General features: G+C 37.0%; 1 protein-coding gene across 3 annotated transcripts in view; it reads right to left on the reverse strand.

Annotated features, from left to right (window-relative positions):
* Positions 1–23,474, reverse strand: part of sema6e (sema domain, transmembrane domain (TM), and cytoplasmic domain, (semaphorin) 6E) — a 154,843-nt gene extending 131,369 nt beyond the window's left edge. For 2 of the 3 annotated variants that reach the window (XM_051866642.1, XM_051866638.1), the window contains exons 1-2: positions 23,241–23,472; positions 1,998–2,090 (exon numbers count right to left, since the gene is read on the reverse strand). The gene's annotated coding sequence lies outside the window, so the exon portion shown is untranslated. Of the gene's footprint in view, positions 1–1,997; positions 2,091–23,240 lie in introns of all 3 variants that reach the window. The other variant, XM_051866641.1, reaches the window with a different exon arrangement.
* Positions 23,475–24,603: the final 1,129 nt, after the last annotated feature.

Raw genomic sequence — 24,603 nt, forward strand, 5'->3', positions numbered from 1 at the left:
AATTGTACTTTGATGAATATGAATGAAGATTCAAAAGTGGAGGAGCAGAACGTGGCCTCAATGTCTGTACTGAGATCCAAGAACGTCTATCAGAGTCGCTTTTTATGTTAACGTCACTCCCTATTGTCAGAACTGAAGGTGAAAATCTGAATGAATGGTGCTATGAATTACTGAAGAAAACTGTGAGACTAGGAACCATTAGCAGGGCACATATCTGTGAACACCACTGCACAAGTGTTTAAATGGAAAAATGAGTAAATCGCTAGACATTGCACTTTGTAACAGTGTGCTAAAAGCCATTAAGCTTTTAGGAAACAGACGCTCTCCTGAAGGAAACACTACAATGACCTTAGTGAGAGAATGAAGTCATATAACTCAATAAATCAGATTATATGATGGCTAAAACAAGATTAGAACTGCATAATTACTGTCGATTATTTCTCTTGACAATGTAATTGTGATTATTAATGCTGATTTGCAGTTAATTGTTTTGTGCAATCTCACAATTGTTTACCATAGTTTCTGCCAAAATACCATAGTAAACCCAGATGCGAAATCCATTGATAACATCAGGTGATAGTGGAAATATAAATGCTGATATTGGATATATATTACCTTTGCTGTCATCTAACGCTAACTTGAAATTAATCTTTAAAAGTACTAATAATGAAATAACACCCTTAAATGTAATGTTTATCAAATATCAAAATAAATATCCATTTTTCATACTGTACATTATAATGTTGTGATGCCTAAATTCACTTGTAGCATTTAAAATGATTGATTTTAGTTTAGACTTTATTTAAGGTAAAATAGTATAGAATTTTATTAATCAAACATTTATTGGTTATCATATAATGATAAAACAATCTCCATGCAGCATGGAGTGTGTATGAAGCAGAATTCTAGGTAAACTATTGCTTGGCAGCTGAAGCTGGTATGCGTGCTTATAAACCTTTGCGTCACTGGCTTACGAAAGATCCCTTCCATCAAGTCTGCATCAGCTGACCCCAATTATAATTCTGCCACCCCTTTTGGTCTGTGCACAAAGCTGAATGTGATTAGTCATATCTTATGCCGTATCTCTACAGTCATGGACAGTCTGGGGGACTTGAACTCGTCTTTGTTCAAATGCACATTGGGTGATAAACTACACTGGGAATAGTGATAGCACATAAACGATGGAGCACATAATGGTTCCATATGGCTCATCTAAATAAAACAACCATAAGCTGTCAGAGCAAAGCAGTGGCTCCATGGAGCGGCAGAAAGGTGGAAGCGCCGGAGGACGCCTATGATGTTTAGCCTTCCACGGGGCCCAAGGTCAAACGCAACCCTGCATCTGGCCAGCCATCTGCTCCCCGTAGCCGGCCGACAGAGCCTGTCACCACCAGCCCGGCTCTCCAGCATTGTGGGATGCGTCTTGATCTCTAAAGGATATCTAGGTAGACAGGGGCATGAGTAAAAGGGCCTTGCACAGGTGCTCTGTGATGCATGTGTGTTTCCAGCAGATTTTTTCCCACTCTTCATGTCAAGTCTCCCGTCTCATCTGTTTTGTCTTGTCTTAAGTGATCTCTCTCAGATTTTGTCGTCTGCTTGTTTCTCTTTTTCAATGCTTTTGAAAATCTGCCCATCTCCCTGTTACCATCTCCAACTGTGATACTTTTCTATCGTTTGTCGCCTGCTCGCCGTGAGACTTCATTTAAACAGATTGTCTGACAGATTGTCAGATGTTTCTTTTAAATTATATTTGTATTCTTCTAAAAATCGACAGACGTCCCCCCCCACACAATGGCCTCGGGTGAATAGTCCAGCCAAAATAATGAAGTTGGATGATATTTCAATTTTCTGTCAAATCAAGTCATTGTCCTTCAAAGGGGCTCAACTCTACTTCACCAAGCAAATTTCTACAAAAGAGCCGGACGTGAGGAGAAAACAAAATAAATTGTTTGAGTGACTTTCACCAGTTCAATAAACCTTTTCCCACAGGTTCTTACCTCAAAAGATGATCCAGTCAGACAGCAGGACTGCAGTCATTTGAAGATAAAGGTCTGGATCGCTTAAGAAAGCTGTGACATTCCACAGCCGACCTAAGAACAAAGACAACAATAATTGATCAGTGATGAACACCAGTTTTGAGTTCACCTAATTGCACAATTTTGGAGATTTAATGCTTACTTTTGGCCCTGTGAAAAAAAAAAAAAAAAAAAAATCACATTCATTAGTTTATGTAGCGTGATTTGTACACTAGGGGTTAAAGCCCCCCTGTGGTGAAAATCAAGGTTTTAATGTTGTTCATGTGTCTATCTGGTGTTTTTAACATGCTTTAAGACAAACTATATGTAAATTCACAAGTTAACACCATTGCTTAGTATGTTCAATTTAAAACTGCAGTAAACCAAATACAATTTCAAACCTGCAGTTTGAAATCGCTAGTGTTTCTGACGTCACAAACTACCTTGTAACCAATCACATCAACGTGCCGGCGGGCTTTAGCATATCATTAACTGACCGTGCAAGGGAGTCTCATAAGAAGGTTATCCCGGTATATTTTTCTGTTGACATGAAAAATCGGGTAGATTTAGCAATATGGCGGGTGTATGGTGCATATTACAACGTTATGATGAACTGTATGCCTTTCTCCTCTGTTCTGAGTTGTTCAAAGCGTTTGTGAACATGGTTTGTGTAACATTAGCAACACATTATTAGCTGTTTGATAACATAGTCAAGCAAAATGCTAATCATATTAATTACCGCTATGTGTCCGACGCATTTTCACAGGAAAAACGTTTAAATATGTTATTTTGGTGATCAAAGATGAGTTTTAAGGAATAAAATTATTGACTACAGGGGGACTTTAAAAATTTGGAGTCTGTAAGATGTTTTTAATGTTTCTGAAAAAAAGATAAAAAAAATAAATAAAAAAATACAGGGGAAAAAAAGGTAAAACATTTAAACTTTTTTTTATTTTAGTATGTTTTAAAATGCAATTTATTCCTGTGATGGCAAAGTAAAGTTTTCAGCAGCAATTACTCCAGTCTTCAGTGTCACATGATCCTTCAGAAATCAGTCTAATATGCTGATTTCTTATCATCGATGTTGAAAACAGTTGTGCTGCTTAATATTTTTGTAGATGTCATCACACCATCGTTTCTGCTACATCTGAAGAACATGTTCTTATCTTTTGTCTCCACAGACACACAAATGAGGCCTTTTCATTCATAAAATGTCTGTTTGTTTGATCTGCACATACCAGTTAATGAAGCTATAGACTGTCATCTCAGGACTGTGACACTTAGACACCAAGCCAAAACTAACAGAACAAGCGCTTAGAGAAAACAATGTCTTTGCTGAGAAGATGATGAAAGTGCTTTTCACTTAACATTCATTATGGGCAGATTTCTAACCAAATCTCTACAAATCCCCCATCGGAAGCTGCCCAAATCTCAGGGCATCTCAGAGCGCAATCTGCTCTTCCAATCTGCTGTGTGAGAATGAGACACTAGCTCAAGCCAGCTCCTTACTGACAGCACCCGAGTCTCCACAAATCTCCTGTCTCACTCCCCGTCTCAGCTGCATCTCCTTATTCTCTTGGTCATTCTGTCTGTCTCTATCTCCCTCTATGTCACTCTCTCTTTCCCTCTATGCACCTTATTCTCTATCTGTCTCTCAGCCCATTTTCCTTACATAAAGACAGACTGCAGACACAGGGGAAATGCAGTACTTCGTGTATCACCAGAGAGTAATATGAATTACAAAAAAGAAAAATTGATCTAATAACAGCCATGTTTAATATTGCAAAATGATCTTCAACTTGCAAAACCCCTCCAGGGCAATGTGAATTAGTTATGCTCATGTAGAGCGGTCTCTTAATTCGGCAAATTCTGCAGAACTACCTGCATTTGTTAAATGGCCTTCATATGGCTGAAGTAATAATGAACAGCATGAGAGTGTGAAAGTGGCAATTATACAAACATTACATACAAGCATTTTTATCATTTGTTTTTCAATTTAAATTTACAGTCTGAAGAGTGAAGACAATCACCTGGTCAGTGCCGGATACAAATCTTCTCTGCATGTGCTCTCAAAGCTTCTCAAGGCAAAAGACTGGATTTGGGTGAAATCCAAAGCTCAGTGTGCAAAATCCAAGAAATTTTTTTTAAAGGGACTGTTCACTAAAAAAATGCAAATTCTGCCATTATTTTCACACTCTCATGTTGTTCCAAACCCATATGTTGTTTACTTTTTCAATGGAACATAAAAAAGGAGATATTTTTGAAGCATTTTCACACAGCGACCATGTCTGTTAAAGTCACGGAAATAGCGATACAACTTTTCTTCCATATTGTGACACAAATCCAAGAGTAAAGGCTTATCAAAAATTGGAAATTGGAAAAATTGATTGTAAGTTTAGATGTGGGCGTGGCACTCAAAAACAGAGGCAGATGATTCAGATTTTTTTTTCCAGAGGCAGGGTTTAAGCAGACTAAATGATTGGATAAATTCAGTATATGTCACAGATGAGAAGTCCGTAATATTCATCGGAAGATCCAGTTATGACATTTTGATTAAACATTACAAGGTCAAAAAAAACAAAACATGAAATTGATACATTTGCACAAATAATTTGTTCACAATAAGATCTATAACACGAATTTACATTTTTATGCCAAATCTAAGGATAGCAAGTTTTAAAAGTAGTCAATACAACGTATGTGCAATTTTCCCAAGTCTTAAGTCATATTGTGAAGAATAGACCAACACTGTTCCTCAACACAGGAAGTTACTCACAAACCATCTTCATCTCCAGTGAGCTAAATAACTCAATCCACTGCAACCCAATCATTGAGTTGGATTCAAGAACTGGATCAATCTAATTCGTTCATGACTTATTCTTTTGAGCCAGTTCTTTCCACTGAACTGGTTGATCCTTTCCACAAATCAAACAAAACCATTTGTTCACAAATACAACTGATCCCAATCTCTAGTTCAACTCACTGACTCAATGACTCATTCAAGATTATATGTTTTTATTCAAGTTTATTAGTAAATAAAGTAAATTTTGGTCCATCTCTCACACAAATCTTTTGCATGACTTCAAACGATCTGGAATATAATTCACAGGTTATATGGACTGTCTTTAAGATACTTTTATTGTGCTTTTTTGTCCTTTTTGGTGCTTAGGTGGTCACTATAACTGTTGTTGTATGGAAATAAGTCTCCGTACATATCTTCAGCATATGGTTTTGGAACTACCCAAGGGTGATTAAAAATGACAGAACCTTAATTTTTAAGTCAACTATTCATTAACATCCTGTTTATTCAGCCCCCATTAGCATTTTTTTTTAAAGCATCATAAATCCATCATAAATGGACTTTACACCTTCAGAGTGAATACCATGTCTGGATCAATGCAAAAAAATCATTTTGGTCTGACTAATGCTGAGGACCAGGAAACCTGATCTTAGATCAGCATTTCAACACAAGAATGTTTCTCCAAGCACAGTCCTTGTAAACCCACAGTCTGCAGCGAGCAGAAAACGGGTGGCGCTCTGCCAACATTCCTCAAAGGCTTTTAAAGCACAAACCCTGATAAGAACCCTGGCCAGCTGGTCAACCTTCGCTCCTTAGAGTTCACTGCGAGGCTGTCGGGGAGGAAAGGACTAACAGCTAAACCATCCATCCGGTATTTTTTCCAACACCTTCATCTAAAAAGCTCATGCTTAAAAGTCAGAGTGTACATGATGCCGATACGTTTTACATTACTTCAGCCAGGAGCGCACTGAATAGAACCAGAGAAAAACAACTTAAGCACATCAATAACAGTCTATTTAGAGGTTACGTGATGCTTTTTAGGAGTTCAGCCAGAGACTTACTGCCAGTTAGTTCATACTGAGTTTTTTTTTTTTTTTTCTTCTTCATGGTAAAATGCAGTACAAACAAACAGGAGTTGTGTACCACTGTGGACTTCAGTATACATTTGGAGTTTCATTTAAAAAACAGCACTATTACATTATCCAAATGTCTTTCACATTATTTAAACGCTTGCAAATTAAACAGATGCTTTTTCCCCAAAGAGACTCACGGTTCAAAAACTAAAAGGACAGGACAGCCAGTTCTCCTGCAATAATATGGAGTTAGGTGTCTTGCTTAGAAAAATAGGAAAACAGGTTTGAGATCTTCCTCTGGTCACCAAATGGTCCAGAATTTCTGAATGATCAAATATCACCACCATAGGAATATCATAGACTCATTATGGTTTCACTCTTTTTTATTTTTTAAATCGGCCAGTTTTCACAAACCAAGCTGCTTTGAAACTTTTAACTATCTGCTTTTAAAAGTGGCCATGTGGTCATTCAGAAAGAATCTCACCCAAGTCTAAATTTATATCCGAAGAAGAAAAAAAAAAAAAAGTGGGAGAAAAAAAAAAAAAAAAAAAAAAAAAAATGAACATGCTGGAAACGTTTACAACAAAACAAATCTGAGTGAGCCATAGGCAGCGTTCCAGCATCTATGTGCTTAGATTAACTGTAGAGAGAGATTTTATTACTCCAGCCTGTCTTGGTCTTATTTCAAAACTTTTACAGCTCTGTACTCAAGTACTGCTGCGTATTTAAATCATCTCCAATAATACAGCACACATTTAGCTTTAGCTTTCACTGCAAACGCTAATTTTTGGCTTCTCCTTAGCATCTATTTAAAGACACAAACCGAATCCATCCAAACCACAAGGAAATGTGCACAAGCTGAGTTTTGTCCAAACCGAGAGAAGTTCCTGAAAGGAACGTCTGATTCGCTGAGCTGCTGAAGTTTGATTTAGTCAGAGAGCCTGAGGCCTCGTCATCCCAGATAAAACTCTGGAGAGAGGAGATCACCGGGGAGTATTGCTAATGATAAATAACGCATGGACATCATCTCACCAAAACACACAGATCAGGGAGGGAAAAAAAAAAAAAAAAAAAAAAACACACATTACTCAAATGTAGAGTCTGCAGGGTTGCGCGAGACTAATGTAATGCTGCTGAGACTAACTAATGCGCTTCAGTCTCTTGTCTTTAAGAATGCACTGATTCTGCCCAATATGATTAGATACAATTGTGTGTAAATAAATTAAAAATAAAATACTAAAAACTAAAATCAATCATTTTTGAAGAAGGGCTTCACTGAGCAAAAGACCTCCAAAGCCAACTAAATACGTTTGTAAGCCCATTTTCACCCTATATTCAACCTCATACAGTTGCAAGAAAAAGTATGTGAACCACTTGCAGAATATGTGAAAATGTTAATAATTTTAACAAAATAAGGGAGATGATACAAAATGCATGTTTTTTTTTTATTATTTAGTACTGTCCTGAGTAAGATATTTTACATAAAATATGTTTACATATAATCCACAAGACAAAAAAAAAAAAAAAAAAAAAATAATAGCTGAATTTATTAAAATAACCCCATTAATAAGTATGTGAACCATTGATTCTTAATACTGTGTGTGGTTACCTGGATGATCTACGACTGTTTTTTTGTTTTGTGATGGTTGTTCATGATTCCCTTGTTTGTCCTGAGCAGTTAAACTGAGCTCTGTTCTTCAGAAAAAATCTCCAGGTCCTGCAGATTCTTCAGTTTTCCAGCATTTTTTGCATATTTGAACCGTTTACAGCAGTGACTGAATGATTTTGAGATCTGACTTTTCACACTGAGGACAACTGAGGGACTCAAACACAATTTTTAAAAAAGGTTCAAACATTCACTGATGCTCCAGAAAAAAAAAAAACATGATACATTAATAGATGGGGGGTAAAAACATTTGGAATTTGAAGATCAAGGTAAATTGTATTTAATTTGTCTTCCGGGAAACATGCAAGTATCTTCTGTTGCTTCCGAAGGGCAGTACTAAATGAAAAAAAATGATATTCAAGCGAAATAAGAAAAATTTGGACCTCTTCATCCTGTTCAAAAGTTTTCACCCCCGACTCTTAATACATCGTGTTTCCTTCTGAAGCATCAGTGAATGTTTGAACCTTTTTTAATAGTTGTGTTTGAATCCCTCAGTTGTCCTCCATGTGAAAAGATGGATCTCAAATTCATTCAGTCACTGTTGTAAAGGGTTCAAATATGCAAAAGATGGTGGAAAACTGAAGAATTTTTGGGACCTGGAGATTTTTTTCTGAAGAACAGAGCTCAGTTTAACTGTTCAGAATAAACAAGGGACTCATGAACAACCATCACAAAACAAAAAAAATCAGTCGTAGATCATCCAGGTAACCACACACAGTATTAAGAATCAATGGTTCACAAACTTTTGAACTGGGTCATTTTAATAAATTCAAAACATTTTTGTCTTATGGATTATATGTAAACATCTTTTATGTAAAATATCTTACTCAGGACAGTACTAAATAAAAAAATAACATGCATTTTGTATGATCTCTCTTATTTTGTTAAAATTTTGCACATTTTCACAGATTCTGCAAGTGGTTCACATACTTTTTCTTGCTGTATAACTGTATATTCCATTTTACACACATTTGGTAGGCCTGTCGCAATAATCAATATATCGACTTATCGCGCAATATATGTACATGACCTCAATAATTTTTGGTAATGCAATATATTGCCCATTATGTTTACATGACAATGAATGTCACCAACATTTTGCTGATCATGCTGTCATCTGCAGTTCCTACACAGAGCAGTCATTGACAGGTGAAAAACAAAAAGGCGTTATTTAGAGTTCATTTATTTTTAAAGGTTAGTTCACCCAAAAATGAAAATTTTGTCATCATTTACTCATCCTCACATCTTTCCAAACCACTTTCAAAACACAATGGAGATCTTTTTAATGAAATCTGAGAGATTTCTGTCCCTTCATTGACAGCTACTCAACTATCACTTTGACACTTCAAAAAGTTCATAGAGAGATCATAAAACTAATCCATATGAATTGAGCGGTTTAGTCCAAATTCTCTGATGAGACACGATCGCTTTATATGATGAACAGATTTAATTTAGGCTTTAGATTTAGATTTAATTTAGGCTTATTTGCATGTAATTTGACTTTCAAAATGTCGTCAAAATCTCAAAATTAGTCATCTGTATCCCATCCACTGATGTTTCAGACGACTTTAAAAACCTTTACCACTTTTTGCCAGGAACAACTTGGCAGTAATTGTTTCCGTTCCCTAAAAAAAAAAAAAAAAAGCAGAGATGTAGGTCAGGATTCTATTTCAGCCCAGTTGAGGACATCAGGCCACCATTCCCCCCCCTCCTTCCATCTTTTCTACCCCTCTCAGAGTGCAAACGATTTGACCCTGGTCATCTTCCACCTTCAACTTCCCGCTGGAAGAAAAATCAATGGCTTTCATATTCAGGACACATTGCTCCTGCTTAACCTTTGACCTTTCAACCCAGTCAGGCTGCGTCAGGAAGAATGTGTAGACTTTGTCTAAATGGTTTTTAAAAGTATCTTCACTTACAGCACTGCAGAGTGGTCCTGATGCACCACCTTCTTCATTCTGACAGGGGGAAAAAAAAAAAAATACTCAAACTGAAATTAGAGTCATTCCAGGAGATCGAACTTTTAGATGAACATATTCCTTCAGCTGCTAACCTGAAATCACACTACACGCAGAGTTTCTATCTTTCTCTCGCTATTCTTTTTTAATACGAGACCCACCAGGAGACTATTACGAAAGAATAATAGCTGTGGAAACGATTTCGCTAAAGAAACATAATATTATTAAAGTGAAGTACAATCTGCCATTGTTCCTTTCCCATCTGCTGGTGGTGTGTGATATGAGAGATTTATAGAGCAGTTCAGCATGTTAGTTTAACTGATGGTGCATTCTGCGTGATAATAAGCTGCCGATCGTCACAGAGGAATGAGATTAGCTCTTCCCGTCTATCTACACACTATTATCATGCTAATTGAAAAAGAACCAAAAAATATATAATCATCTAAATCTGAACTGAAAGCAGCGTTGCTGTACCGCCAAGCTATGGTTAACCATGGCTGAGTGGTTTGCTCAGCGAGCTTTGAGGGACATTCAATGATCACGTATGCTGCAGCCAACAGTTAATTAAAAGTGCATAAAAAGGTAAAGAATCCTTCTGAAAGGTCTTGCCTATGTTGTAACCTCAAAAGCAGAGTTTTTTTTTTTTTTTTCAGATTCCTGTATATAAATTATACCCATTTAGGGCTGCACAATTAATTAAACTAAAATAATATAAAGAAGCTCCCAATACAGTATTTTAAGCAGTCTCAGAGCTGAATGCTCCACATAAACGCCAATTTGCTTATAATGTGCCTTATAATGTGAGTTAATGTGCATTAATGTGTTTATAATGTGTATTCTGACATTTACAAATTTCCTTTACTTGAGTCATTATACAAATAAATAACAACACTGAGTCACAGAAAAGGAAGAGATGTCAGCAATATAACAGAAGAAATTATGACAATACATTACCATTACAATTCCAATATTTCATAATAATACTAATAATATTCATTTACATATTATTTGTATTTATTAAACTATTCACTTGTTTATATCTTGTTAAGTCAATGTGTTCTAAAAATAAATAAAAAATATATAAAATATATAATACAGATAATATTTAATATTAATTTAAAGCTGCAGTCTGTGAGTTTTGCCTCTTTGTCGCCATCTCTGTTTGAAACCTGCAATTGCAGTTGTCTGCGAAATTATCATCTTTACATGGGTTATGCCTCGGCACAACTCCTCAGTGCGGATGAATTTAATGTTTGCTGTCAGTCACCATACCAGTGTGGATACTGTACTTTGGATACTCACAGATTGTAGTCTTGAAGTATGACCAAAGTAAAAATTTTCACTGGAAAATGTCATCTGAACAAGCAAGTAACATGTCTGCCACTTTTGTTCTGACCAAATGAGGGAAAAAAAAGCATTACAATACATCGCGCTGCCATATCACATCAAACCGTTCAAATTATTATTATTGTTATACTTTGTTCTCAAATTGTTAATGTCAACAACATCAGCATTGCGTGACTGTGTATTTAGTGTGTATTAGCATTACCTGTAGATTTCAATTTCTGTACAGTCCAATCTCTAACGTTAATTTGTCTAATCTGCCATCCAAATGATGTTTAATTACTGCAGCTGCTGTGAGAAAAGGCTATAAATGATCCACCTCAAACGCAATATAGCCTACTAGCTGGGACTCATTCTTTATGTAAACACACGTGACGCAATGATGCAAAGACGAACGGCGACATGCTTGAATTTCCCGTGAAAACCCACTAGTACCACCCGAATTATAAAACATTATTACAAGCTTACCGTTGTGAATCGGGCTAAGGTAAGGAGATAGTTTTGAACACTGGCTGGCTATGTACTTGCTCAAAAATTGATTTTGGATAATTTTTAACCAAAAAAAGTTACGGACAACAGCTTTAATATGAATGTTACTTAAATATTAATTATTAGTTTATTTCATTTTAATATTTTCATTTTTTTTCTTACACTAGCCAAGCAAAATAAGAGATGTGAATGTTTATTATATCACAATTAAAATTGCAATTGCATTATTTCCCAAAATATAATATTTTTGTTTACCAAATCATGCAGCCATATAGATTAATATCCATGGTGGAAAAAAGGCTGCGAAGAAGGGCTTCACAGAGCAAAAAAAGACCTCGAAAGCCAACTAAATACATTTGTAAGCCCATTTTCACCCTATATTCAAGCTCATATATTCCATTTGACACACCCTGGGGAAGAAGTCCAGTTACTGTTAGTGTATGATTATGAGATACACTAGAGATATTTTTAGGGGGTCTGTCTGGAGGGAGAGGTGGAAGGGATGGGGGCAGACTTGATTATTTCATGGAGTCTTGAACGCCCCCCAGTAATATCTACTGTGATCACTATATGATGACACGAGGGAATGGAGAGAGAGAGAGAGAGAGAGAGAGAGAGAGAGAGAGAGAGAGAGAGAGAGAGAGAGAGAGAGAGAGAGAGAGAGAGAGAGAGAGAGAGAAGATGAGCAGAGGAGAGACAATCTGGGTATATGCCTGTAGTGAGAGATGCATTAGGGGTAATATCAGTCTCTGTGGTTGAAATGTGTTTATGGTGAGTTGTTTTTCATACATCAGAGATTGCTCCGCAGGGATGAGCTGCAGGCCAACACGCAGATAATGTGAGAAAGCAATAAAGCGAGATCAAATGAAGCAGCCTGGAAGCTCTACACCAGAAATGTGTGTGTGCGTGTCTGTGGGAGAGAGATATTTGCTGGTACCTGTTATATCACAAATAGCTTGAAAGGATAAAAGACCAAAAAAGACTGTGATGTACATGCACACATGCATTTCCCTTCCCACATGCACAGTTGAGTCATCATATGGTTAACAGTGGGACATACTTGAGGAATGCGAGTTGGTTTGGGGAGGAGGGAGTTAGTGAGCGCTCTGGCTGAGGGCCAGGGGGGTTATTTTATACCCCTTCCCCAAGTCTCAATTCTGGCCCCCACGTCCACAGCCAGACCTAAAAATAACTCCAGTCTCTAAAAGAGCGTTTGCAGAAACATAGTGTGAGAGGGACGTCTGTTTCTAATCTGAAACTCAACAGGGTCCAAACCAAACCCAGGTTATCTGCACACGCTCACAGAAATTGGCTCAGACGTACAAAGAATATACTGAGCTTTAAACCTTCAGATCGGCCTCTTTCTCAGAACTGCACGAGAATGCCTTCGTCGTATCTACAAAGGTCATACTAGACTTTCTATTTATAGGGGGCTTGGAAATTGGAGGGATTCGCAAACGGCACTAGTGGTCACGTTAAATCTACACTACAGAGTTCACTCTAAAACACACCTGAGGATCAATTACACACACAAAAAGGTGGCATGATGGTGCATACTGTGTGACAGTAATATATTTGCAGGCCTATTATCAGGTAGGACTGGTTTACATTATTTATGTGTCAAGACATCGAGTTTTATTAAAGGGACAGTGCACACAAAAATCATTTACTTATTCTTGTAGTTTCAAACTTGTATGACTTTGTTTCTTCTGCAGAAGACAAAAGAAGATACTTTGAAGAATGATTCGGCTGTTTTGGTTCATACAACAAATGTCAATGGGGTCCAAAACAACCACACTGGACCCCATTGACTTTCACTGGAAAAAAAACTGCATGGAAATTTTTCAACAATACCTTCTTGTGTGTTCCACAGAATAAAGAACGTTCAGGTTTGGAATGACATGAGGGGAAGTAAATGATACATTTTCATTTCTGGGTGACGTTTATGATAGATGGACAGATGTTGATGGTTGACAAGCCACATTAATGTGGAATTCAACTGATATGCAGGCAAAGGTGCGTATATATTGGCTAGTATACAAAGACTTCAAATGGCTTATCCAATCAGATTTTAGAATCTGGAAAAAAAACTTGGAATCTGGAAAAAAAAACAGATTCTTCCACTTTTTTTTTTTTTTTTAAATAGATTAACTGTTCAAGTGTTACATAATGTGAAGCCGTTTTTGCATTGAAGACAGACTTGATTTGTTAGGAATAATCTTATCTTTTGGTTTACATCCATCAAGTTCCAAATAAATCAAATGAAATGAGATACCTTTCATTTCCAAAGTATTTCAACAGATTATCCAAAAATAGGCATTACAACATGTTTGTTCAACAATAACCATTTTTCATTGAATTTCCAGCAAAAACAACTATATCTAGTGTCACGCCTAAAATTTCAATGTATGTATGAAACCATGTGGCATCATGCTTTTCTCAGAACTTAAAATTTTTCTGTGCCAATTTTACAATTACTTTAAAGCCATTAGTCCCAGGGTGACTTTTAGTGGATGTATGCTACACTAATGTTTGGCAACCAAAAACTGTCCAAATACTTTGTCTTTTAACAGATAAATGTAACAATTGTATAATTCCAACCAAATTTAATTGGACAGTTTTAAAGTTCTTCTTGTGCTAAAATAAATGTGACTTGGTTTATAATGCAAAGACATTAATGCATTTATTATATATATATATATATATAAAAAATTACTCAGTTGCATGTAACAAGGCTATAGTCAATATTGCATGGCCCATTGCACACACAAAATAAATTTCAACTTCTGCTGTGTTTTGGGGTTGATGAATGCTGCTAGTCCAGGTTGAGTGACGGGTGGTGTTGCACTACCTTAGGATTCCACGGCCTCTGTGAGAGGAAGAATCTTCTTATCTTCAGGCTGTAATTTCCTGCTCCGTTTCACTCTTTAGAGCCATAAAAATTTTCATTTTAAAAACATGCAGTGAGGCAGTCAAGTCATTTATCCAGCACTAACTCTGATGAGCGCATTTCAGATGCTCTTTACAGCCGCCTATAAAAGTTACAGCAAAACAAAACACAAACAAACCCGAAACACTCAAGACAGACTTTTAAAGGTCAGCATCATGCGAGTAATATAAAACACATATATAAAAAGGGTTTTGTTTTTTCTCCCTCAGAGGATGACAGTAATGCTAAACACCTGAGAATAAGGGATTTAGTTTTGCTTTCGTGCTGTCTTCATGTTTTTTTCTCTCCATTTATGAGAGTTTACTTGCTCCCATTTTGGGGGTTTGGGAGCATTGTGAGCTTTCTAAAAAACAATTGGCAGTTAAAGCAAAAACAGAATCAACAACCGACAAGTCGATTAGTGGGGCTCACTAGTTTATGTACCAATATTAAAATTCTGGCTGATACCAATAAGCTGATATGCTAATTATACCAAAACAATATGCTTTTACACTATTTGGTCTAAATAGTTTAACATTATGAAAATCTGTTTGAAAAATGGAGCGTTTTTAAAGATTAACTTTAAATGAGCATTAAATGACAGGCAATCTAAATGAAATAAACTTAGTAAATTTATATGCACAATTAAATATCCAATACCAAAGAATAAAACCCTTGTGGAAAAGTGTCTTTAAATTCATCCTGCAATTTTAAAAGTGCATCTCGAGACCCCTACTCCTATTCTGTTGTGCACAACAATAACCAGTCTTACGTAAACACCCCCTAAGAAACCCATCCAATCTTCCATCAGGAGAACCCGAAAGCAGGTTAATTATCCAGAGCTTCCAGTTCAGTCAACCCACCGACTAGTTGATTTAAAAAATGTGAAGTATTGCAAATCCCTGGGAGGAAACAGTTTAAATCAGATTCCATCGTCTAAATTCATTAGAGGGTGATGAAAGCAACATAAATGGCTTCATAATATCCTATATCAGATTATCCATGTATGAACAATGCTTTATCTTCCACCACAAGCGGGAAGAACGGTTAACATTATGTCCTTCCCGAGGCATTCTGGGAAATAAACATATTATAAAGGAGCCCTGAGAGTTTAAAACCAGATTAGAAAGTTGAAGGCTCACAACAATTCCAGCACAAGCAGCTAATCAATGCAGCAGGAAGAGTTGTTCCATTATAAAGTGATTAAGAGATCATTTAAAGCACAATCTGGAGCAACCCCAAGCCCACCACCCTGGAGTGAGACAATCAATAACCTGTATGTATGGAGAACAGTAATTAAAACAGAGAGCTGCAGTTTGCAATGCAGGTTGGGGTGGAAGAAGGAGGGTAGTGGTGGCTATGGATGGCGGTTTGGGGAGGAAAGCCGTTCTGGACACACTTGCCCGTAGATGCGAGCTCAGCTTTGAATTCTAGCATACCAATGTGACGAGTACAAAAAGGTGCCTGTGTGGAGTCTGGAGGCTGAGGATATGGTTGAATATTCAAATGAGGTAAACGGAGTAATCATGACTCCATAATCAGGTGGAAAGAAGAGTCGCTAGAAAAAAGAAATAATAAAAACAATGACACACTTCAGCGATTTCACATGGTTATCACTCAGTCTCCATTTAGCTCTCATTACTCAGCTAGCCTTACATTCTTAAAGATGACAGTTTGAGTAGGCAGCGACTTCTTTCCTCATGAATCACAATGTGTGCGTGAGTACGTGATCAACATGGTATTTTTGTTTTCATGGAACTGACAGAAAAAATGTAATGATATTTACAAGGTCAAAATGTCTCACTTATTTAAAGACAACACGGTTTTTAACTGCTTTTAATTGCAGGTGTGCAATATATATATATTGGTACGATATTGGTCTTCAGACGATATTACATATTTTTTAAAATGTATTAGTATCTGTCATATTATAAATGCTCATTTTCACTACATTTTATATTTTAATTACCTTTGTCATCTAAACCTCACTTAAAAACTTTGTTAATGTAATAACACTATTGAATGTGATATTGAATAAATCTCATAATGATCTATTCTTCATAGCGTATATTATAATATTTTGATGCCCAACTTAACGTGTAGTGCTTATTTTAAAATTACAATTTTAAAAAACATTTTTTTGTAAATTATTCAGAATTTTATTATTGGTGCATTCGTATTAATAATAAATTATTAAATAAAGTTAAAAAATATATTATTCAGGTAATTTCTGTAATCCCAATAATCACTGTCTAAGTGACAACAGCTTTTGATGGGAAAAAAAGAAAAAAAAAGAAAAATGCTGTCATGTATATTTTGGCAAAATAGCTATCAAAGGAAAAAAAAAAAAATACTCGCTTTGGAACTCATCAGACATCTGTTGGTGATGAGGATTTTCAAATCTTTTTGTCTTAACTTGCAGCACCTACACGCAACTCATTACACACATGGATATGAATGAAACATCATTTGTAATGAACAAAGCTGTTGTACTCAGCAAGCGATCGGCCTTGCCTTTTTCTGTGTAATCTCTCTTAATTTGCAAAAATATCTCTGTCTTTGTGTAGTGTCTGGCAACACTCCATCACAGCGTGCTTTGCAGGAGTGGCCAGTTCTCGGTCTCTCTCCATCTGCGGCTGCTGTGGTTCTGTGCGTGATGTTTGACAAGAGGTTAAAGTTTCAGAAAAATGGCTTACAAATCTGCTGGAAGCCAAGCAGTGTGTGCAAGGGCAGAAGGGAGCTGAGGCCTGAGGTCTGTAACTCGTCCAAAGTGACGTCCAACACACACTAGTTCTCTCTCTCAGTTTTGCTTCACTCTTTTTTATTTATTTATTTATCTATTTATTTTACTGGGATCAGTGCTTAGTACTGCTCACTCACCTAGGCTTTGCAGCTTAGTGCTAGTTCTGCTACTAGTGAAAGCACATGCTTCAACAAACTCCTTCAAAGGTTGGCCATTTTCCCCCCCAGTTACTAAGTTAAGAAGAATTTTAAATATCTACACATTTTCAGACAAGAATAAATCACTTTAGGCCACAATACAAACAGAATTTCTTCTTCCCAAATCAAACTGAACAGATTATGTGCTGGAATCTACACTGGAAAAATCAGGGGCTTTGTATATGCAGAAAAGTTTTCAGATTTGTAAAATTGTACATCAGAACCTGCGCAAAATTCCATATAGAAATCCTAGTCAGCTGAAGATTGTGCGTACAATGCATCCCCACCCCATCAGATCCCCAAATCAACCATATATGAAGCTTGCAACTCCTAGTTTTACTATGCATAATCTCAGCTGCATATAACTTCCATATGCCCACCCACTACCGGGTTTAACCTTACAAGACACAGACTATAAATGACGTTTGTGCTGCCACATTACATTGCTAAAATCATTCAGTACCCTTGTATTGTTTTAGAATAGAAGTAAATTTTGAATTTAAAAAAAAAAGATGAGCGTGAACCACTGACCTATAAAAATGACCGGATTGTTCATGACGTCACAAAAAGTGAAGCCACCATGCTGCCATATTGGTATTCATTCCCTCACATTCTATTGAATTAATAGGAAATCATCAATGATGATCAAATCATCAGATATATGTTCATGCTTATTATTTCCTGCATAATTACGTACATAAAGAGATCTATTTTGTGTTAAGTCAGTTAGTACCTTGGTCGGCAGTGTGCAGTAGACACACCCATCTTAACGATTTCTATATATCGCTTATCCTGCTTGGAAAGACCATAAACATTACAGATACCGTCCAAAGTAACAATTAATTTACATAAATACTAATCCTGTCCCACAGATACGCTGCAAATCAGGTGATTTTAGGTCAAAGATTTTGGCTTTAAGTCAATGATGCCCTCTGTCAGTAGGGAATACCAATATGGCAGCTCGAACACTTCTGGTGGCTTCACCGCCAGCAGGCAGTTTAGAACGCAATGAGCAATCCAGTCATTTATATAGATCAGTGGCGTGAACGAACAGTCTAGAGTGTGCAAATGAGGCGTGCATATTTTCACCAAGTTTATTTATTTATTTATTTTTTTATAAATTCTGATATGTGTGTGGATAACTGCATACACACATTTCAAAGCCCATTTTGTGCATACGGAACGTTTATACACCAGACCCCTGGTCTTTTCGGCTTTATTTGTTTCCTATATAAAGGAATTACGGCCAAATTGAACACTTCCAATGAATTATCCTGTAATTCACATTGCCCATTTAATTTCATATCAATACAACATACTGACTCCGTAAACAGAGCACGCTATGAAAAAAACAAAATGCTTAACCATTTTATATTTTAAAAATCTGTACATTTATATGTAAAAAGTCACTTTTGAAAAATGTGATTTGAAAAGTTAGCAACAAAATGAACAACAAAGTAACATTAGGCTACACATTGCATACGAGAGGTGGCAGGTCTATTATTTTGTATGTACACTCCAAGATTGAGGGATTCTGACTAACATAAACACATCTGATTGGCCATTGCATTCATGCTCTCAACAGATATGTCTGTGATTGGCTACAAAAATGCTTCAAAAATTTTACAATGAAAATTGAAACATTTGACCCTCTTCACAGAGTGCTTATACACAAAAATTCACGGGAGTGTTTTAAAGCAGCTGGCTATCAGCGGGTACCGGACCGGTATGGCAGAAAAGCTGGTATCGTCACATTAAATAATCAAATAAATCTTTTTTGAGGGGGAATTCAATTTGGTGGCTGCCGAAATATTTTTGATGCAGGAAAAAAACCTAATGCCGAAACACCCTGCATATCCTAAGATTCAGCCATGCTACAAACTTTGTTTCAGATTTTTACTGTCCCCATCCAAAATATCCTGGAGGTGTCACAGCTTGCCTCAGACTAGAGTATGAATAGGACTGGTACTTGAACTTTGTTGAATATTTCAGCAGAAATACCTTAAGTGTGAATGTGTGACAAATTAGCATCATCGACCGCCAACAACTTGATAAAGTTTAGCACAATAATGCCATTTATTACAGCAGATTATAGAGGCCTGACAGAGATGCCATGACCTCTCAGCTGGAATCTTAAACCTGTACAGCTATTTAGCATTCCTGCATTTATATTTATAATACCCTGTATTTATAATGCCGGGACTACGAACTTCCGAGGAGGTTCATAATAGCTGGAATGCCCCAAGTTGTACCCACCCAGAGAGAGGTGGCCAGGTTTGAAGGCCAAGGCCCACTGATCGCGCTGCCATGCTGGGGTTGGCTGCCCCCGCAAGAGGGCTGCGTAATGGATGATGCCGAGGCCCTAGGTCTGACAGGTAATAATTCACTCCCCAGGGGTACGAGACCCCTCACTGGACTTAGGCAGCCAGGCAGGAACAACAGCTCTCATTCCACTGCACCCCAACTGCCTTCATAACCCTCCTCTCCAGGTGCATCTTCCAGCTATTGGCTACCCTGTTGCTACGGGTTACAACAATCAACATGAAATATGAGGGGCCATTATAGTGCGGAGTGAACTCCCTGGAGTAACTAATTGAAAGCGATCCATTGTGTCTCACAGCCGGTCTAGAACAGGTACACGATGGTTGTTTAGTCCACATTCAAATGTAGAGAATGAATTGATTTGCATTTGTTCCATATAGAGATTCAATCCATCATAAAAATTTCTATGAATAACTAAAGCAGGGTAACAAGTCTCAAAAGTAAATTGTCCTCATCTGACGAAAAAGGGGAAAAAACAACAACGGTAGATGATGGCTTTGATCCAATCGTAGCACCAAGGCTATTTTAGCTCTCATTACCCTAAGAGCCATTAGGAGCGCACAGCCATCCACGGTACACGACTAGCATAACATCATTTAGGGCAAAACTACAGCAATGGAAATTGGAAATAAAATTACACCCAGGCTATACGCATCATTACCCTACCTAGAGGCAGCCATGATGGGCTGAGACAAAACCAGAGGTAAATTCAAAGGGAAAATGCCTCCTGTGTCCTGTATATGTCTGGCTATCAAAGATCTCCTTCTAGGTTAATGATTATAGATGATCATTAGGGTTTAAACCGGGCTTTTAACCAAGACAAGGACTAGAGATGTCTGAACATTAGCTTATATTGAACAGAACTGGCTGCAAGATTGTTTTGCTTCAAAATCACAGTTAAATGATTGAGAAATATTCTCTGTAAAATAGCCAAAGCAATTTGCGAGCAATGTTGTATGGACCCCAATGTTCTTCAAAAAAATCTTTTCTGTGTTTAGCAAGAGAAAGTAAGTCAGGATTGGAATGACATTAGGGTGAATAATGATAAAAGAATTTTCCTTTTTGATTTAAATCCATTAAATACAAGGAAAAAGTATGTACCATATATATTCCACAGAACAACAAGAGAGGGTTGACCTCTAACAATACGAATGTCAACAGTGTATTCAAGGGTAATTGTGATACATAAACAATATATAAAAGTCTTAAAATCATTGAAGCAAAGCAGAGAGAAAAGCTATTCAAGTAGAAAACATCACACGCTCTTGACTGTATTCATAATACTGGAACCCATTAAAATTCTACTTGGGCCACTTCAGAATTACTGGTTGAATATTTTAAGAGCACTTATATTGCAATTATGGACCAAACCTACTTATTAAATAACAGTTATCAAACGTTTTTTAAAAAAAGAAATAAAAAAATACCACAGGAAAATGTCTAATGATAGCTCAGTGAGCTATTTATTATTCAATAACACTTAGATGATTCAAGGCAACCTCGGGGTAGATGCCAGAAATATACCTCCTGCACCCGAAGGGATGAACCCTCCAAGCTACTCTTAGTCTTGCTTACGGTTGAATTTTGTCAGAGACAAAAATCATTTTAAGAAAGCAGGGTCAGACATTAAGAGATGCTTAGGGCAAAAACACCATCTAAAATGAAAAACATGCCCCAGATATTTAAAATGTGGGGGCAAAATGACCCTGTAGTTAACTGATCTACAACAAAGGTATCAGCAATATACTCAAGTAAAGATATCTTGTGCATTACTACATATGCTTTTGCATGTGATAGTAATTTAATGGATGACAGCCATAATTGCTCAGAATGAGAATTTGTTTCTATTGATTGATTCACTTAATGGACATAAATGGACGTGTGTGTTTTATATAGTTATAAAAATATACCCTCATAATAGATAAAAAATTACCCTGAAAATCAATTCCAGTGGTCAAATATTGTCCTTTTAAAAACAGCTCATTTCTGGCAATGCTATGAACAACATAGGCTAACTGTTACTGTATGGCTATGCAATGAACAGTTTTTTTTTTTTTTTTTTTTTTTTCTTCTTCTTCTTCTTCAATTTAACCAAAGACAACCTTTAAACTTATTATAGTAACCATTGTTTCTCCAAAATATCATACTAACTACTAAGGATGTCAAAAGTACAAGTAAAAATGCTGCTTTTAAACGCTCACGCGTAATTGTGCGCGTGCACTCTGAAGAGTGCTTGCGTACTCGACTGCGCGGTCAAATGCACTTCTCCGTCAAAATGCAGTTCTTGGCAAGATATTGGACACAGTCAGCTTTGTCTCAAGTGAATGTACACAGACAGGACAGAAAAAAAAAATCTGATGTGTCAAAACAGATCTGTGCATTAGGTCCTGCAGTGTAAATGCAGCCTAAACATCCCGCAGTCCATTATGTCATTAATAATACTCAAACAATATTGGCAAGAAAAAAAGACAATCACTGCCTCACTGCTCTCATCTGGATAACTTTAAAGCACTAGCTTTAATAAGCCCTCTACAGTTAGATACTGGAAAACGTCACGCATTCTTTGTTCCTATAATGCGTTTCTTTGTTCTCTCTTCATTTTGTTTACTTGTCTTACTGAAGTAATGTTAAACTTAACTGAAAAATAGTCGAAGGCTGCGTGACATTTTGTTATTTAGATTTAAAAGTATTCATTTTCACTTTAAAATTGTTAAATTAAACAGTCAGGAGCGTGATCAATAGCAATCTACCGTGATTTCGAGAATAGTGAAATTTAACTAGCCTACGGCACCGACTAATGAAATCTTGGTATCGTGACAAGAAGTAAAACTCTGGTATTTCGGTTTAGCCAACGCTGTCATAAAAAAAAAAGAAAGAAAAGAAATAGGCTAAAACAAATCAGACATTTAAAGTATTTAATTTCTACACTATCACCACGGTAAATGTTCGTAAGCCTAATTAATTCGCCGCCACACTGCTGGTAAAGGTGCGCAACATGCTGAATGAATCAGCTCCGTGCCCAAGGCCAAACTCCTCTAAAACCACCGATTAGCAGTCCAAACCCAGCATGTCCATCTTTCTGGACCAGGATACGACTCTCTCCTTATGTTCTACAGTCCAGCTGACTGAGTGCTGCGCGTTATCTAAACAACCGAACGCTTTCGTGCAGAGCTTGTAACCGCAGACAAGATAAGTGTTTCACGTGCAAACACGTCTAGTACAGGTTTAACTGGATAACGGAGATACTTCACATTTCATTATGTGTTTCTCATCAACATGACCAATGTTTGTTCTACGTTGTCAACAACTATGTCACAGCATTAGAAATATTGTAGGTGGACAGGACAACCTCCAGCGGTTTTGATATTTAGGTGTGCAATGAAGACTAATACCTACATGTAGGATATACACGTTTGAACAACACCTAAAACGAGCAAAGAATAAAAATAAAAAATAAAAAATATGAGCAGTAAATCAGATCAGAAACGCACTGTCTGTAGCTATAAAGGCTGCCTTCATGTTGGCACTGACTGCAATATTTACCGACCTGAAACGATACCTGCTTATTTTCCCCCAAACTGTGCAAAATATCGCAGTGTGTTTCCATCCTACACAAACTTCGCTGGCTGTCACGGACAGAGTTCAAATCATATAAACAGACACGAAGAAAAACTTCTACCAAAAGAGAAAAACAGCTCATTTACCTTTGCTTCCTTTTTTAAATTTTCCTTTGTGCTCGTGCAGAGGGATGATTCCTTGCAGACGCAAAGCTCGTCCGTATTAAAACACAGACGAAACGGAAAAGCTGGTTGTTAGTTTAGTGTTCCCTCAATTGGTTCATTGTCTTCATTAATCGCATTGGTAAGTGCGGAGCACCCCTTGGCACACACAGTTGACACACGCCTATGAAAAAGCAAGACTGCGCTAAAACTCTATTACATTGTGAACGATCGCTCCCAGGCCACACCCCTGGTTTTCGAGTGACAGGTTGCTTGTCCAATCAGTGTCCACTGAAGTGTTTTGATGGTTCTCCTTAAAACTTTCTTATAAGCCCGCCCAAAACGTGAACTGTTTGAACTGTAGATCCCTGTACATGACTAATAGTCCATTACATGTCCAAAACAGCTGGCCAGAAAGAGTCTGATGGCCATGAGGTAATAGCATTTAGAGTTACCTCACAAAATGAAGCCGTTTGTTCCAATATGTGGATTTGTAGCACATTTAACATACACAAAAATATCTTTTTTATATATTTTATGAGGGTTTTTTTTCTAACCACAAAAACATGGTGTAGAGCAGTGTTTCTCAATCCTATCCTGGGGGACCCCCCACCACTGCGCATTTTGTATCTCATTTAAAGGGTTAGTTCACCCAAAAATGAAAATTGTGTCATTTATTACTCACCCTCATGTTGTTCCTCACCCATAAGACATTTGTTCATCTTCGGAACACAAATTAAGATATTTTTGATAAAATCCGATGACTCAATAAGGCCTGCATCGCCAGCAATAACACTCCCTTTTTTAGTGGCCAGAAAGCTACTAAAAACATATTTAAAACAGTTCATGTGACTACAGTGGTTCAACTTTAATATTATAAAGCAACGAGAATACTTTTTGTGTGCCAAAAATAACAAAATAGTGACTTTATTCCACAATATCTAGTGATGGGCGATTTCAAAACACTGCTTCATTAAGCTTCGAAGCTTTAAGGTTTGAGAAGCACTGGTGTAGACCACTGAGTATGTCAAATACTTAAAGTCACCATGAAATCAAAGTCGACACTTGTTTTTTAAGGAATATGGCAGTATTTCTTATAAATAATTTATCCGGTCATCGTTATTTTTAATTCATGTGCCCTCAATCGTTCTTGCAGCAACATCTTTTCTCTGATGACATGTTTACTGGCGTGAGAAAGGGACAACCTGTCACTCACATGAGATCACAGCAATAGCAAACCACAATGATCTAACTAATCCAATCAATTTCTGATGGACAAAATTAAGTCCCATCCTACGGGTTTTCTCACTTGAATATACATCACAATAAGGAAGAAAAGACTAATGCA

Source organism: Ctenopharyngodon idella, chromosome 16, assembly GCF_019924925.1.
Source record: "Ctenopharyngodon idella isolate HZGC_01 chromosome 16, HZGC01, whole genome shotgun sequence".
NCBI classification, from domain to species: domain Eukaryota; kingdom Metazoa; phylum Chordata; class Actinopteri; order Cypriniformes; family Xenocyprididae; genus Ctenopharyngodon; species Ctenopharyngodon idella.